Source organism: Symphalangus syndactylus, chromosome 8, assembly GCF_028878055.3.
Source record: "Symphalangus syndactylus isolate Jambi chromosome 8, NHGRI_mSymSyn1-v2.1_pri, whole genome shotgun sequence".
NCBI lineage: Eukaryota > Metazoa > Chordata > Mammalia > Primates > Hylobatidae > Symphalangus > Symphalangus syndactylus.
Window position 1 is genome coordinate 129,221,411 of NC_072430.2, and position 14,859 is coordinate 129,236,269.

Consider the following 14,859-nt stretch of genomic DNA (forward strand, 5'->3'; position numbering starts at 1 on the left):
ACTGTAGGGAGGTGTCTAGCTGAGGAGGCAAATGGAGACTAGTATCCAAGGCCTGTGCCTTGCGAGGGCCATTATCACCTGGAGGACAGAGCACCTGTTTGCTTGGTCAGAGATGCCACCTCCACTCTAAGCTTTGGAGCTGTGGAGCTGCATTTGTTCTGGAGGTGGGCAGGGCCTTTCATTTTTTTCTGATTTGCACAAAGCCACCATGTAGATTAGCAGTGGCTCTGTGCATTGCCATGTTAACTCATATATTAAAGTGTAAAACAACAGAGCATCATAATTAAAAGTGCCAGTTCTGGAATCAGACTATCTGGGTTCTAATCCGCATTCTGTGGTGTATCAAGTGAGCCCCAATTATTCTCATTAGTAAAATTAGGCTAATAATAGTACCGACCTCACAGACTAGTTTGAGAATTAAATGAAATAATGTAGATAAAGTATTTAGCACAACACCCTGCACATATTTTGAATTCAATATTAGTGATTAATTTCTAATCTCATCTTTGTTTTTTCAGTCTAGGTTTGGTAAATGACACAAGCGTGTTTACTAGTTTCTGCCTTTTTTTTTTTTTTTCTTTTTTTTTGGACACAGTCTTGCTCTGTCTCCCAGGCTGGAGTGCAGCGGTGCAATCTCAGCTCACTCTAACCTCCACCTTCTGGATCAGAGCAATTCTCATGCCTCAGCCTCCTGAATAGTTGGGACTACAGGCGCGGGCCACCACACACAGCAAATTTTTTGTATTTTTAGTAAAGATGGTTTTTTGTTTGTTTTTTGTTTGTTTGTTTTTGAGATGGAGTCTCGCTCTGTCGCCCAGGCTGGAGTGCAGTGGCGCGATCTCAGCTCACTGCAAGCTCTGCCTCCCAGGTTCACCCCATTCTCCTGCATCGGCCTCCCAAGTAGCTGGGACTACAGGCGCACGCCACCACACCCGGCTAATTTTTTGTATTTTTAGTAGAGATGGGGTTTCACCGTGTTAGCCAGGATGGTCTAGATCTCCTGACCTCGTGATCCGCACGCCTCGGCCTCCCAAAGTGCTGGGATTACAGGCGTGAGCCACCGCCCCCAGCCAAAGATGGGGTTTTGCCATGTTGCCTAGGCTGGTCTCAAACTCCTGAGCTCAGGCAATTTACCTGCCTACTTGGCCTCCCAAAGTGCTAGGGTAATAGGCGTGAGCCACTGTGCCTGGCCTAGCTTCTGCATTTATGCAACTACTACCACATCCTGTGTCTCTGTCTCTTCCCTGATGCCCACTTCCATTATTTCTTACATAGTGACCTCTTTCATTTATATCTTGTACCTATACTTTCATCCTGTCTCAGGCATATCACTTTCCAATCAGCATTCATCTTCCCTGCAATGTTCATTTTACTAGACCTTTCCACTAGCTGTCTCTTATCTATGAAAGAAGTTCCCATGTTGTCTGTCCTTCCAGGGATAGTCAAGAGCAGCAAGGTTCCCAGAAACAATGGAAAAGAAGAAACAGCGATGGGAACTCAGCTTTGAATTTTAAGCCAGTTCAAAATCTTCAACAGGCTTCAAATTATTGACACCCTCTCAGTATTTAGATTAAGATTTGGTTCACTACACACCTAGGATGAAAACTTTAAATCTATTATAATGACTTTAAGATGTAACAATGGGCTAAAAATAAACGCACAAAGTAATGTATACTGTCACTTCTCATGAGCTTTCTTATACTATGTTCTTTCTAAAACACAAGCATCATAAACTTTGGATTTGTTAACTACATACATGTGGTCCAATTCATCACCAATTCATCATCATTTGTTCGTCTGCATTCCTTTCCCTACTGAGATGACACATTTATCATGTCCAAGAGGGCAACAATGCTGGACCTTACCTCACTCATTACAAAAACAGAAAAGTTAAGGGTCTCATGTTAATCATAACTACATGGCAAATTAAATCACCCTTAATAATTTGATCAAAACTATAATACTATATTTTCCGAAGTCCTTTTTTTTTTTTTTATTTGAAATGGAGTCTCCCTCTGTCTCCCAGGCTGGATGCAGTGGTGCAATCACAGCTCACTGCTCCTCTGCCTGGGCTCCCACTTTGGTGGCACTTGAGGAGCCCTTCAGCCCACCCCTGCACTGTGGGAGCCCCTTTTTGGGCTGGCCAAGGCCAGAGCCAGCTCCCTCAGCTTGCAGGGAGGTGTGGAGGGAGAGGCGCGAGCGGGAACCGGGGCTCCGCGCGGCGCTTGCCGGCCAGCTGGAGTTCCGGGTGGGCGTGGGCTTGGTGGGCCCCGCACTCGGAGCAGCCGGCCGGCCCGGCCGGCCCCGGGCAATGAGGGGCTTAGCACCCAGGCCAGCAGCTGCGGAGGGTGTACTGGGTCCCCCCAGCAGTGCCAGCCCACCGGCGCTGCGCTCGATTTCTCACCGGGCCTTAGCTGCCTTCCCGCGGGGCAGGGCTCGGGACCTGCAGCCCGCCATGCCTGAGCCTCCCACCCCCTCCATGGGCTCCTGTGCAGCCCGAGCCTCCCCGATGAGCGCCACCCCCAGCTCCAGGGCGCCCAGTCCCATGGACCACCCAAGGGCTGAGGAGTGCGGGCGCACGGCACCGGACTGGCAGGCAGCTCCACCTGCAGCCCCGGTGCGGGATCCACTGGGTGAAGCCAGCTGGGCTCCTGAGTCTGGAGGGGACGTGGAGAACCTTTATGTCTAGCTCAGGGATTGTAAATACACCAATCAGCACCCTGTGTCTAGCTCAGGGTTTGTGAATGCACCAATCGACACTCTGTATCTAGCTACTCTGGTGGGGCCTTGGAGAACCTTTGTGTGGATACTCTATAACTAATCTGATGGGGATGTGGAGAACCTTTATGTCTAGCTCACGGATTGTAAACGCACCAATCAGCGCCCTGTCAAAACAGACCACTGGGCTCTACCAATCAGCAGGACGTGGGTGGGGCTGGATAAGAGAATAAAAGCAGGCTGCCCGAGCCAGGAGCGGCAACCCGCTCATATGGTAGCTTTGCTCTGTAACCCGTTGCAATAAATCTTGCTACTGCTCACTGTTTGGGTCCACGCTACCTTAAGAGCTGTAACACTCACCGCTAAAGTCTGTAGCTTCACTCCTGAAGCCAGCAAGACCACGAGGCCACCGTGAGGAACGAACAACTCCAGACGCGCTGCCTTAAGAGCTGTAACACTCACCGCGAAGGTCTGCAGCTTCACTCCTGAAGCCAGCGAGAGCACGAGCCCACCAGAAGAAAGAAACTCCGAACACATCCGAACATCAAAACGAACAACTCCAGATGCGCTGCCTTAAGAGCTGTTAATACTCACCTGGAGGGTCCGCGGCTTCATTCTTGAAGTCAGTGAGACCGAGAACCCACCAATTCCAGACACACTATGAGGTAGGAAACTGTTCCCGGAGGCAGGAGACTCTCTCATGGCTCATTAGCCAAGACTAGGTTACGTTCCTGTTTTAATCCATTAAGTGCCAAGGGGGATGGGCATAGTTAATACTAGTCATAGAGGTGGAATAGATCTTGGGAGTCAACCACTAGCACTTATTAGTACAGAGCCTGTTTATCTCTTTCTGAAGAGATTTACATGGAGAGATTAATGAGTATGAAGGGAAATTTCGAGGAAGTGTGTGTGTGTGTGTCTGTGTAATAGTGTATGACTAATGAAGGTGCATGATCTCAGGCCTCAAACTGCACTGAAGAATAGTTCTCATCCACAACAGTTCTCAGATGATGAGAGCAAAGAAAAGTACATCATAGGCAGGGCCCTACGGAAAGGTGAGGCTTATTGCAAAAGTTACCATGTGCATGCACATTTTCACAGACACCTGCACTTTCCTGTCAGGGGTTCTGGGCTGCTCTTTCAGAAGCTCTTGGAGAAACCTTATTCACTGTTATCTGCTTTTATGTGATCTATAAACCAGCCACAGGCAAATGAGAACAAGGTGATTGTCCACACAGTGCAACTTGGGGAGGAAGAAGCCCTTTACCCTCCAAAACTCTCTCCTCCAAAAATAAAGCAAACCAAATGCACAAAATCACAGAAACCAAATTAGCTTCATGCTCAGGTAGACTCAATAGATAACTATGGGACCAGCCTGGGCTACATGGTGAAGCCTCATCTCTACCAAAAAAAAAAAAAAAATTGTTAATTTTTTTTTTTTTTAGATGGAGTTTCGCTCTGTTGCACAGGCTGTAGTGCAGTGGTGCCATCTTGGCTCACTACAACTTCCACCTCCCAGGTTCAAGCCATTCTCTTGCCTCAGCCTCCCAAGTAGAGTTGGGGTATTTTTAGTAGAGATGGGGTTTCACCATATTGGCCAGGCTGGTCTCAAACTCCTGACCTTGGGTGATCCTCTGGTCTCGGCCTCCCAAAGTGCTTGGATTACAGGTGTGAGCCATTGCACCCAGTCTACAAAAAAAAATTTTTTTCAAGTTAGCCAAATGTGGTGGCATGTGCTTATAGTCCCAGCTACTCAGGAAGCTGAGGTGGGAGGATCACCTGAGCCCAGGAGGTCGAGGCTGCAGTGAGCTATGATAGACCCACTGCACATCAGCCTGGACGGTACAGTGAGACTCTATCTCAAGAAAAGAAAAAGAAACAGCTTTATCGTTTTGCCAAAATTTCTAGTAAGACAGACACATCTATATAAAACACATGAGAAAATAATGTGACAAAGAGGTTCAAGTATGTGTCCTACTTGAGCTAATATATGGGGAAGAAACCATAAATACAAGAATCTCAGGAGAGGGGCCCATGTGGCCCTCTGGGAGCTCGTCTTATAATCTGGCTCCTGAGAAGGACGCTGGGATTCGGTTCTTCATTTCCTGCTTGTTGGTAAGAAACTGGCACCTTACATTACGAATTAATCAAGACATCGCCAAGGAATAAAGTGTGATCTTGGGTTCATTTTGGACTCTCCTAAGAAGAGTGAGGGGGTATGTGAGAATTTGGTATTGGGATGTTTAGTGCAGAAGTGTTTATACTTGACTGATGCAGAAATGTTTATACTTGACTGATGCAAAAATGTTTTATCAGTCATTGTGGAATCCCTCAAGCGCTTGACCCTGTCTTTACTATTTGGTAGCAAAAGTGCATGTGTTCTCCCTAAGATGTGAACAGCTGGCATAACAAGGAAACTTCCCTTTGGGAATAGAAGTTAGTATTTTATGTCAGATGTATTCATAATTTATTGCTTCTTTTGGGGGAACATTTACTAACCTTTTTTTTTTTTTTTTGAGACGGTGTTGCGCTCTGTCACCCAGGCCAGAGTGCAGTGGCGCATTCTCGGCTCACTGCAACCTCTGCCTCCTGGGTTCAAGTGATTCTCCTGCCTCAGCCTCACAAGTAGCTGGGACTACAGGTGCGTGCCACCACACCTGGCTAATTTTTTGTATTTTTAGTAGAGACAGGGTTTCACCGTGTTAGCCAAGATGGTCTCAACCTCCTGACCTCATGATCTGCCTGCCTAGGCCTCCCAAGTGCTGGGATTACAGGCGTGAACCACCACACCCAGCCTTTTTCTTTTTTTTTTTTCTTTTCTTGAGATGGAGTCTCGCTGTGTCGCCCAGGATGGAGTGCAGGTGTACAATCTCGGCTCACTGCAATCTCTGCCTCTCACATTGAACCGATTCTCCTGCCTCAGCCTCCTGAATAGCTGGGATCACAGAGATGCTCCACCACACCCAGCTAATTTTTGTATTTTTAGTAGAGATGGGGTTTCACCATGTTGGCCAGGCTGGTCTTGAACTCCTGACCTCAAGTGATCCACCCGCCTTGGCCTCCCAAAGTGCTGGGATTACAGGCATAAGCAACTGCGCCTGGCCTAACTTCCTAAAGTAAGGAAATATCTAAGGTACAATTTATGGCATTTTCACGGGGGCATACTTTCGCAATGGAACGGAGGGCTACCACTGATAAAACACCACCTGTGTGCCTGTGTCACGACTGCATTGCTTGTTTCATGCTCACACAGTCCTGTGTGACTATTATTATAATAGTATTGTGACAAAGAGCACTGGGGTCAACGCTGGGCTCTGTACTAACTAGCCAAATGCCCTTGGGTGTTCCTTTTTAAAAACATAAAGGAGGGGATAGTAACAATACCTACCTCATGAGATGGTCGTGAGAATTAAATGAGCTAGGGAATGTTGAGTGTGCTTCACTCAGCACCTTGCAAATAATAAGCACTTAGTAAACATCTGCTTGTGTTTTGTTGTTTTCCTCATTTTACAGGTAAGAAAGTCATATCTTCAAGAGATTAAGTAACTTGTCATATCAGATACAGGTTAAGTCACTTGCTTAAGATCACCACATAAGTCATGAGAGAGGAATTCAAACCCTTTTGTCTAATTTCAGGTTTGTCCAATTCTAGAGTCAGATGTTTCATAACTATGTCATCTTTCTGTTGAATAGTCTATTTCAAACACTTTATTCCAATTATGCAAGATAATGGGATGAAGCTCCTAAAAGTTGAAAATTTAAAATAAATTTTTTTTGTTATCATCCTGAGTGTTCTGCACTTAGGAGGCATTAAGCTGATGTTGCTGCATGACTGAAAAATGGCAAATCTATGCTTAAGACCTTGATAAACTACCATGTTGCAGTTTTCAGTAATAGACTGAAAATGTAATAATACTCATACTGGCCGGGCACGGTGGCTTATGCCTGCAATCCCAGCACTTTAGGAGGCCGAGGTGGGTGGATCACGAGGTCAAGAGATCGAGACCATCCTAGCCAACATGGTGAAACCCCATCTCTACTAAAAATACAAAACTAAGCTGGGTGCGGTGGGACATGCCTGTAATCCCAGCTACTCGGGAGGCTGAGGCAGGAGAATCAGTTGAACCCGGGAGGCGGAGGTTGCAGTGAGCTGAGATCAGGCCACTGTACTCCAGCCTGGCAACAGAGCGAGACTCCGTCTCAAAAAAAAAAACAAAAAAAAAAAACCAAAAAACTCATACCTTAGCAAGGTGAAGAGACTTGCCTGAGGTCATAAAGCTAGCAGGTGGCAGAACTCCGGGGGGAAGTGTGCATGGCTGCATTCCTCACCCATGTTCCTGACTGCCCTGCTGAATTGTCCCCTTGCTTTGAAAAAGCTCCCAGTGTGTTCAGAGTGAATTTTGTACAGTATATAGAAAAACTTTAAGTAACCAGGACCTAAGAATCAGGCTTTGTTGTGTCTGCTCTGGTGAAATAAATGCCATCAAAATAAACACATAAAACCAAAAAAACACAATATGCAAAACCAAACCAACAAAGTAGTCAATAAAACAAACACCCTCGTGCTTGGTTTGTGGTGGGTATGGGGTCCCACAGAGTCAGTTAATTTCCATGCCATCTGCAACTTCTCTATTTCTGTTACTATGATCTTTACTCATGACCACCATCTTCGAGAAAAGATTTTGTTTTGCTAAGTGTTCTCTCTATGTTAGAGAAAGGAGCTAAAGTTTCAACAAGTTTTGAAGCGAAAAAATTTTCTCAGTTCACCAGAAAATTTATATTTATCTAAATGTCCCAGCTATGGTTAAGAGAATTTTTTTTTTAAGTAACCACAGTACTACTTCTTTTATTGCAGTTTATTGTTTTTTGGATATGGGTATACTGTGCGTCAAGTTGCATGTACCCAAATAGATCAACCAACTAAAGGGAAACTTGGTGTGTTTCAGCTGGCCTGTAAGGTGAGGTTTTCCTTTAACACCAGATTTTAAAGCCATTCTGATGCATTGTGTTACAGCAAATATAACTGGTGATTCAATTCTGAATATCTGAATCACCTTAAAATATAAAAATACATACATACTTTTATTATATGTGAAATTTTAGCTCAAAAGGAAGAAAAAGAACCACAAACAACTCTTTATTCTAAACTCTGTTTAACAATATGCAGGCTGACATGTTTGGGAATGATGTATACTGACGTTTTCAACTTGATTTGAAGTGCATCAAAATAATAAGGATTTTGGATGGATATAGGGATGGGTAGAAAAATAGGTGATAATACCATTGCACAGTTCTTTCAACCTTACAATATGTTTGGAAATTTTCAGTAAAATGTTGAGAAAAACATGAATGCATGGATTAAATTACTTGTAGTCAGACATTATTTAAGAGTCCAGAAAATGCTTGTATCATAGAAAATCTCACATTAAGTTAACTTGATTATGAAAACATAGAATTAATAATGACTTTGGTTGCAATTTGTCAAGTGCCCAGTAAGTGCCAAGAACTGCACAAAGTGCTTAATAAATGTTATCTAATTTAGGCCGGGCACGATGGCTCATGCCTGTAATCCCAGCACTTTAGGAGGCCAAGGCGGGCGGATCATGAGGTCAGGAGATCGAGACCATCCTGGCTAGCACGGTGAAACCCCATCTCTACTAAAAATACAAAAAATTAGCCGGGTGTGGTGGTGGGCGCCTGTAGTCCCAGCCACTCGGGAGGCTGAGGCAGGAGAATGGCATGAACCCAGAAGGTGGAGGTTGCAGTGAGCCAAGATCGTACCACTGCACTCCAGCCTGGGCGACAGAGTGAGACTCTGTCTCATAAAAAAAATAAATAAATAAATAAATGTTATCTAATTTAATACAAATATCCTTTGAAGTATGGGGAATTATCCTTATTTTACAAGTTAGGAAACAAGCGTAAGAAGGTTATATAACATTCAGAGAGTACACATCCAGTAAGCAGTAGATACAGAAACTGTATCTGTCTGGGTCTACAGTCAATGCTGCTAGCCACTGCACTCCAGGAAAGGCAAAACTGAACTGGAAACCTTTAGAGATTATCTAATTCAATGACCCCACCCCTTGTTACAAATGACACAAATGTTCAGCAGCACTAGAATCCCAGAGTTTCGACTCTGGTCAAGGCTTTCCCACTAGTCACCGTGTGTCACACAGCTATCTTTACAAAATGGATTCACTATAGGATTCATTAAGTAACAAATTTCCATAATGCACTTTAATTCTGATTTGATACAGTAGAATTTGATCTATATACTTTCAGGCATCATATATGTGGTAAACAGGGGCACCCTTAATGCTACAAACAGTCTGTCCAAAAGTGTAACATTTAGCTTGAGCTTTTGAATGAACTCAAATTGTGCAGATTTCCCTGATGGGGAAAAGGCATGAAATTCTGAAATGTTTAATACATATATATTGCAGCCATTTGGGTGAAAATGCTGTAATTCTGATAATTCTGGAAATTGTTTCACAGCTCAATTCTAAACCCATAGCTTTTCTGGGCTTTTTTTTTTTCTGATTTCCATGGTGCAAACCACCTTAAAAAAAACATGAACAGAGGAAAGGAGAGTTGAACATTAAAAAATAAAAAAGACATTTATGTCCTTTCCTCCACTTATAATCTATCCCTTTTCCCCCCAATTTGTCTTCAGTATTATTTTTGAAATCCTGATGCAGATGTGTGGCAGCATTGAAGAAACGAAGAGAGCCACTCAATCTCGTCTTAGGTTTTAAGTTCTAGGCAATTGTCCATTGATTGTAGTACAATTAGTCAAGTGTTTGGCAGCTTTGGAGTTAGAAGTCTTGGGTTTAAGTTTTAGCCCCATCACTCACTAGGTCAGTGTCAGTGAAATACCTTATCTTCTGAGTCAGTTTTCTATCAACTATGAAATACTAACCTGACAGGATTATTATGGGTGTCAAATCAAAATGTATTTATGCTTTGAAAACAAAAAAGCAAAGACAGAAAAGAACAATGTAATCAACATTTTTAAAAATTTACCCTTTGTTTTTGCCACTTTCTATCAGGCGTAATTATATGTTTTTAGTGCATGAGGAAACTATAAACATCTTTCTTGATTTCAGAATATGGCAGTGCTGGAAGACAATTTTCCATTGATCTCTTGCATATCTGCACATCTTGCAAGGGAAGCACTGATTTCCTTTATTACAGACTATTTTTTCAAGGATTTTTATAGAACAGCCTTGAAAGACAGAGATAATGTCTCTTTGTGGAGCAAACAGCAGGCATGCTTACTATTTAGTATAAAAGATTAGGGTTCCCTAACTTTAGGGTTTGTCTACTATAACACAATCAATTTTAGGTGTAGCTGTCTATCTGGGCTTGTCCCTGTTGCCCTGTGGGAATTGAGACTTCGGGTACTGGTAAAAAGGCTGATACTGTGTCCAGAATCACAGTATCAAGAATCAAGGGTTCTTGGTCTCACTGACTTCAAGAATGAAGCCGCGGACCCTGGCGGTGAGTGTTACGGTTGTTAAAGGTGGCATGTCCAGAGTTTGTTCCTTCTGATGTTCAGATGTGTTCGGAGTTTCTTCCTTCTGGTGGGTTCGTGGTCTCGCTGGCTCAGGAGTGAAGCTGCAGACCTTCGTGGTGACTGTTACAGCTCTTAAGGCGGCGTGTCTGGAGTTGTTCGTTCCTCCTGGTGGGCTCGTGGTCTCGCCGGCTTCAGGAGTGAAGCTGCAGACCTTTGCGGTGAGTGTTACAGCTCATAAAAGCAGTGTGGACCCAAAGAGTGAGCAGTAGCAAGATTTATTGCAAAGAGCGAAAGAACCATCACTCCACAGTGTGGAAGGGGACCGGAGCGGGTTGCCACTGCTGGCTGGGGCAGCCTGCTTTTATTCTCTTATCTGGCCCCACCCACATCCTGCTGATTGGTAGAGCCAAGTGGTCTGTTTTGACAGGGCGCTGATCAGTGCGTTTACAATCCCTGAGCTAGACACAAAGGTTTTCCATGTCCCCACCAGATTAGCTAGATACAGAGTGTGGACACAAAGGTTCTCCAAGGCCCCACCAGCTAGTTACAGAGTGTCATTGGTGCATCACAAACCCTGAGCTAGACACCGGGTGCTGATTGGTGTGTTTACAAACCTTGAGCTAGATACAGAGTGCCGATTGGTGTATTTACAATCCCTGAGCTAGACATAAAGGTTCTCCAGGGCCCCACCAGAGTAGCTAGACACAGAGTGTGGATTGGTGCATTCACAAACCCTGAACTAGACACAGTGCTGATTGGTATATTTACAATCTCTGAGCTAGACATAAAGGTTCTCCACGTCCCCTCCAGACTCAGGAACCCAGCTGGCTTCACCCAGTGGATCCCTCACTGGGGCTGCAAATGGAGCTGCCTGCTAGTCCTGTGCCGTGCGCCTGCACTCCTCAGCCCTTGGGTGGTCTATGGGACTGGGCGCCCTGGAGCAGGGGTTGGCGCTCGTCCAGGAGGCTCGGGCCACACAGGAGCCCACAGAGAGGGTGGGAGGCTCAGGCATGGCAGGCTGCAGGTCCCGAGCCCTGCCCCGCGGGAGGGCAGCTAAGGCTCGGTGAGAAATCGAGCGCAGCGCTGGCGGGCTGGCACTGCTGGGGGACCCAGTACACCCTCCGCAGCTGCTGGCCTGGGTGCTAAGCCCCTCATTGCCCGGGGCCAGCAGGGACAGCCGGCTGCTCCGAGTGCAGGGCCCGCCAAGCCCACACCCACCCGGAGCTCCAGCTGGCCCGCAAGCCCACGCGGAGCCCCAGTTCCCGCTCGCGCCTCTCCCTCCACACCTCCCTGCAAGCTGAGGGAGCCGGCTCTGGCCTTGGCCAGCCCAGAAAGGGGCTCCCAGGGTGCAGCGGTGGGCTGAAGGGCTCATCAAGTGCCGCCAAAGTGGGAGCGGAGGCCGAGGAGGTGCCGAGGGCAAGCGAGGGCTATGAGGACTGCCAGCAAGCTGTCACCTCTCAATACTCTGTCTACTTCTCTTCCTATGAGTAATAAAGCTTCTTGTCTCTGCCCCAGGAGTCTCGTGTCTTCTAACGATCTTTATTATACTCTGTGGCAGGCCAACTTGTTAGCTGGCGAAAAATAAAATCTCAGGCCCTTCACAATTCTGGACAGGAAGTTGGGATGTAAAATGGGGAATGATTTTTTTTTTTTTTTTTTTTTGAGATGGAGTCTTGCTCTGTCGCCCAGGCTGGAGTGCAGTGGTGCAATCTCGGCTCACTGCAAGATCCGCCTCCCGGGTTCACGCCATTCTCCTGCCTCAGCCTTTCCGAGTAGCTGGGACTACAGGCGCCCGCCACCACGCCCGGCTAATTTTTTGTATTAGTAGAGACGGGGTTTCACCGTGGTCTCGATCTCCTGACCTCGTGATCCACCCGCCTCGGCCTCCCAAAGTGCTGGGATTACAAGCGTGAGCCACCGCGCCCAGCCTGGGTAATGACTTTTCCTTCTATCATGACTTGAGACAATTTTTACAAAATATGTGTCAACTTCTTGAGAGTGGGTGATATATTGTAATGATTAATCTTAGAGATTCTGCGGCCAGGCTCTTTGGGTTCTAATCCTGAATAGTGGTCCCTTTTAGTTTGGGTTCCCAGAAACAGACCCTGAGACACGGATATGAGTGAAACTAGTTTATTTGGAAGGCGATCTTAGGCATCACTGGTAGGAACGGAGGAAGTCGGAAAGGAGAGGGAAGGCAGACAATAAATGATGAATTTTCAAGTGAGTTATGACTGCTAGAATTTAATTTTATTTGGGAACTCTTGGTAGCCAATACAGAATATGTGCCTCCGATTTTCCTGCTTGAGGGGTGAGGGAGCAGGGTATTATACACTAAATCACATGAGTCCTTGGTTGAGGGATCCTGGAAGAGGATAGGTGCTGATTCTAGTTCTGGATTTTTTGGTCTGCCTTGCACAATACAAAATAGACTGTCACAGGCCCTGGCAGGTAGATGTGAGATTTGGGTGCGCATTACATTAATAAGGCCCAAGGGAATGTAGTTGGCACAGCTACAGCTTTTGCTATAGATACCCTCCAGCAGTATAGTCTTATGAAGTTACTCAATCTGTTTATGCCCCCGTTTCCTCATCTGTACAATGGGAATAATAGCATCAACCACATAGGGTTGATGAAAAGATTAAAACTTCAGTCCATGTAAAACACTTAAAATAAGCCATACTATTTCATAAGCACTTATGAAATGTTGTTTATTGTTATAGAAGAACGTGACCTTTTGTATTTATTGACATTTTTTCTGTCTCATTCTCCAGCATTTTGGAGATTGACTTCTATTTCCTTAACATCATGAAATTTTATTTTATTAATACTACATGCCTGTGATTGAGTCTTCTAAATTCGAGGTATATTTATGTTTGACATTTGTCAAGGGGCAACACTGGCTGCCTCATGGGAAGCACCACAAGGATGTGTTTAAAACTTATTCCTATTTAAATTTCCTTAGAGAATTTATGGGGCTCAGCACTCCTGAACTCTTTAATTTAAAGATTTACTGCTTTGTCAGAGAAACTAATTAAATCTTTTTTGAAGTGTCAGTATCACAGCAGCATTAGACTCAATTTTCTGTTCCTCTATTATGGGAATGAGAATATAAAATAGAAGTGTATTTTAAACTCAATTTTCTAGCATTACATATCATTTATGTCAGACTTCTGCGAATTGGCATCATAGTAACTATGGAATTCACCAAAACAAAACACTCAAGAATTTTAGTAAGCCTACTTAACTTTCGATTACAGTAAAATTACTATTAAGCTAAACAGCGCATGTAGGAAATGACAGTTTACTGAGAAAGAGGCCCATATTTATGGAAACCAACTCCTCAGAGGTCTATAGATTTGCCTGTTTCCTACCTTAGTAACATTCCTTTTTCTTCTCCCTTTTATTTTAGTAAGCCAACAGTCCTCTTGGCTTACTCTGTCTTTTCTTTCTTTTCTTTTTTTTTTTTTGAGATGGAGTCTTGGTCTGTCGCCTAGGCTGGAGTGCAGTGGCTCGATCTCTGCTCACTGCAACCTCCACCTCCCAGATTCAAGGGATTCTCCTTCCTCAGCCTCCCAAGTAGCTGGGATTACAGGCGTATGCCACCACGACCGGCTAATTTTTTGTTTTTTTTTAGTAGAGACGGGGTTTCACCCTGTTAGCCAGGATGGTCTCGATCTCCTGACCTTGTGATCTACCCGCCTCGGCCTCCCAAAGTGCTGGGATTACAGGCGTGAGCCACCATGCCTGGCCAGCTTACCCTGTCTTAACTCTTGACCTCTTATTTAAAGATCCCAGTCACTTTTACATATTATCCAAGTCCTTATATTAAGGAAATTGGCTAAAGAAATTTCCCCAAACCCTTCTTTCATTTTTGCAGTTGCTCATATAGGTATTATTTTTTTGTCTAAGGATATCTTAACACAATATATATGTGAATATTTTAAAAGCTAAGAAAATTATAATTTTTCTATAAATATTTTATCAGTGTTTAGGCCAAAATAAAATTAGTCATAATTTTCTGCATTAATTAATTTTCTGTATTAGTCATAATTCTTTGCAATGAAAACTTTAGTAAAATGCTTTTTTTCTAAAAAAAAGTTACTGTCTTTTTTCCACCTTAAACGTCTTAAATTTGAACTCTATTAAATGGTGTTTAATTTTTATTATGAACCACAAAGAGCTGTAAAAACCTATAAGCTTTCTTTTAATCCATTAGTCAACTTTTAAAAAACTTTTGATGTCTTATTGACCTAAAAATTTTTTCTAAGTAAAAGGTATAATAAAGTTTCTTATAAATTTAATCCATATACACTGTGATACTATTTTTATTTCTTGAATTTTCCTAGCCATTTTCCTTCCTGCTCAATACCAGCTTAATAAAATACATTAATATATATGAAAGAAATATATATTGCTAGAGATAATATGAACCAAATGTTGTTATCTTAAACAGAATATTCAGGCTATTAGGGAGGAGAAATTAGTGAAATTCAGCTAAATGCTAAACCCAAGTTTTAAAAATAAGTTCAAATTGTACTACAGATTTATGGATGTTAAGAAGTGTTTTAATGTTTTCAAATGCTTTAAATAGTCTTTTAGTGCATATATGTGGTTATAAA